Source organism: Lissotriton helveticus, chromosome 2_1 (assembly GCF_964261635.1).
Source record: "Lissotriton helveticus chromosome 2_1, aLisHel1.1, whole genome shotgun sequence".
Lineage (NCBI taxonomy): Eukaryota > Metazoa > Chordata > Amphibia > Caudata > Salamandridae > Lissotriton > Lissotriton helveticus.
In genome coordinates this window covers 1410488737-1410492639 of record NC_136059.1, presented here as the reverse complement: position 1 = coordinate 1410492639, position 3903 = coordinate 1410488737, and positions in this window count along the sequence as shown.

The following is a 3903-nucleotide window of genomic DNA, read 5'->3' as shown; positions in this document are numbered from 1 at the left end:
GCATAAAGCCATTATCTGACCCAGGGTGGTGTGGAGTGCAAAAAAACGATGGATTTGGGCCCAGATCTTTTGACTGGGGGAGTGTGTGACATTGATCCACATTCAGTCCATCACTTGTTGTTTTTTGGCTTCTGGTGGGGAGCGGCTGCCATGATTGCTCGTGGAATGGCCACGACGGAGCTACGAGATGGTGGTGCTCTCATGCTGACGCCAGCTTCAGTCTGAAACATCCAGAAACACTGTAGACTACCAATTCGATCAGTTCCGGTAGTGCCCCAACGTGACCCGGTAGAGAAGAACTTGCCCTCCCCTCTTTGACTGATGGTTCTTGTTGCCTGTCCCTTCTGTTGTCATTTAACAGAACTATTTAGCCTGCTGAAAGGGGTTGTGTTCCGACCGCTGGTTGGTGGAGACATTTTGACTATATTCTGGACCTGCGTTGTCGCGTAATGCGTCATATGACGCGCCGCGTTAGCGCATCCGGAAGTGCTCCGGTGCGTGAAGCGCAGCTTCCCGGAAGCGATCCGGGGCGCGGCGCGCAGCGCGTAACGTAAGCATAACAGGTCATGTGACTTGTTAATAAAACTTTTCACTGGTTCATTTACTTTTCTTATTCTAATGATGAAAGGCTTGGTCATATGACCTAAAAATTACGCTTTTTATTACTTTCGAACATTATTTTTTCTTAAACATATGTTATAATGTTCCAGGCTAATGTACTTTCCCGGAAAATTTACAACTGTTCTGCAAGTAAAATATATTCCTTTTTCGAGAAAAAGGGCGTTTCTTCGTCCCATGACGGAGCCGTTGAGCAAAAGAGGCTCGGCCTGCTGTCTTAGTCGCCGATACGCCTGAATATCAGATTCTTATCGATCACTTTATGTTGCAGGAGTAGAAAACACAACAGCCCTTGACCATTTATCTTTACTGCGTTCCTGCGTATTATACCTTTTACCCTTCATGTAATTGGACTGCTTTATTTCACTTGCCTTTTACTGATTCTAAAACAGTGACTATTATTAAAAACTTTACCAATGTAAATACTACTACCATGTTTTCTTTTAAAAACCTTTATTGTGAAAATGTCAGTATACAAATACGGGCCTATAACCACGTGGGCCGGCCACGGAGCAAACTGTAATCGTATATGATGAGTAGACATTTACACTGTAGAGGAACGTAATGGGCGGGCCATTAGGTTGCAAGAACTAAGGGGTCTAACAGTTGCGGAATCGGTGGACGTACATTTTATAATTAAAATACGACAGGGCCAGTTACAATAAAATTATCTAGATATACATTTGCGGGCAAGTACCATGGGTGACGTTAATTCGAACTTTCAATAGTACAGTAATCAATAACACATCAGAACTTAATATCAATAGGGATGTCGAAATATTCAATCAATTCTCGTCCCTGCCCGCCATGTGCTTCAAAACTGCATACGTATCTCGTGATATCAAGGTTGTGCAACCAGTACACAACAAGGAGTTACGTGTCCCATTTATTCCGGCGCCATTTTGGGCGAGGACGGGCAGGTCCAGGATATAGTCAAAATGTCTCCACCAACCATCGACTATGATGATGTTCATATGCTGTATTTATTAGAGTAACACTCATCTGTCCACATGAAATTAATTTGCCACAATCTAAACATGTCATTTTAATCTTTCCAAAGTTCTTCTAAATATTTGGGACCGTTTCCCCTGCCTCTGATGCTGTCAGTGCCACTTCTTTGGTGAATGTACTGGCAGATCGGGGGTTCTCCTCCAAATCTCTCTTTTGTGCAGCACTATAATTAATCGGTACCACCTCTCCATATGACGATGCATGGTATAATTACCATAACTATATTTTTTTTCGGTTCCTCTGGAGAGTACATCGTGGCAGATGAGGCAGGTAACGTACCGGGCATTTACCTTTTTTGCATGTAGAGGAAAGGAAAAAAAATTCGAGTGTCCGAGTTCTAAGGTGTCCCAGGGCCATTTTAGTGGACCAGGCCCAAATCCAAAGAACAGGCCGCCATTTTGAGAGTCCTGTTGCAGCCGCCTGTCGCTGTAGCATCAAGAGCGGCCGAAACTCAGCTGAATGGCAACTGAAACGGTAAAGGGGCGCCCCACTACAGCAGACGAGCCTCCACCTGGGGAGGCCCGTTCACGCCGCCTACCCCCCCCCCCTTCGGGCACCCCACGCCGTTATTCGGAGCAGCATTGTAGGATGGCCACACCAGTGCGGCAACTTGCTAGACACCACCACGGTGCCAACCGAATCTCAGCGCCTTGTGGTGTCTTCCATTCCGAAAATATTGTTGTGCTGCCTTCTGCCTATTCGCCGCAAGTGCGCACGCAACTCAGCTGCATAGCGAGTGAAACACCAAGGGGCGCCCCACTGCAGCCGAGGAACCTTCATCTTGGGGGCGACGCACAGCATCACATTGCTTTCCAATGCAGTCAGATCCTCAAACAGCCCCCACTGACTGACGCCGCCTCACAGGCCAACGGGGCGCCCCACGCCGACTTTCGGCGCAGCATTGTAGGATGGCCACACCAGTGCCGCAACTTGCTGGACCCCACCTCGGTGCCATCCGGATCTTGGCGCGTTGCGCTGCCTTTGGCCCTATTCGCACATCGGTCCGCTACTGACGCCACCTCACAGGCCAACGGGGCACCCCACGCCGACTTTCGGCGCAGCATTGTAGGATGGCCACACCAGTGCGGCAACTTGCTGGACCCCACCTCGGTGCCATCCGGATCTTGGCGCGTTGTGCTGCCTTCAGCCTATTCGCACATCGGTCCGCTACTGACGCCGCCTCACAGGCCAACGGGGCACCCCACGCCGACTTTCGGCGCAGCATTGTAGGATGGCCACACCAGTGCGGCAACTTGCTGGACCCCACCTCGGTGCCATCCGGATCTTGGCGCGTTGTGCTGCCTTCAGCCTATTCGCACATCGGTCCGCTACTGACGCCGCCTCACAGGCCAACGGGGCGCCCCACGCCGACTTTCGGCGCAGCATTGTAGGATGGCCACACCAGTGCGGCAACTTGCTGGACCCCACCTCGGTGCCATCCGGATCTTGGCGCGTTGTGCTGCCTTCGGCCATTTCGCACATCGGTCCGCTACTGACGCGAACTCACAGGCCAACGGGGCGCCCCACGCCGACTTTCGGCGCAGCATTGTAGGATGGCCACACCAGTGCGGCAACTTGCTGGACCCCACCTCGGTGCCATCCGGATCTTGGCGCGTTGTGCTGCCTTCGGCCTATTCGCACATCGGTCCGCTACTGACGCCACCTCACAGGCCAACGGGGCACCCCACGCCGACTTTCGGCGCAGCATTGTAGGATGGCCACACCAGTGCGGCAACTTGGTGGACACCACCTCGGTGCCATCCGGATCTTGGCGCGTTGTGCTGCCTTCGGCCTATTCGCACATCGGTCCGCTACTGACGCCGCCTGACGTGCCAACGGATTTTCTACGCTTTTTTTACCCTATGCCGCATAACAGGTCTCGTGACTTGTTTATAAAACTTTTCATTGGTTCATTTTACTTTTGGTTTCCTAATGATGGAAGGCTTGATCATATGACCTAAAAATAACACTTTTCATTGGATGAAAACTTTTTTTTTTCCCAAACGATGAAAGCCCCACCTTGTTTCTGGATGTTTCAGACTGAAGCTGGCGTCAGCATGAAAGCACCACCATCTCGTGGCTCCGTCGTGGTCATTCCGCGAGCAATCATGGCAGCCGCTCCCCACCGGAAGCCTGCAGGAGTCGGGGGCCCCCAAGACTTTTGTAGAATCTTCAAGGCTGAGGGGACGCTTTCAAGAATGGGGTCCAAGACCTAGCAGACAAGCGTCTGATTTCCAAGGTGTCCCAGGGCCATTTCAGTGGACCAGGCCCAAA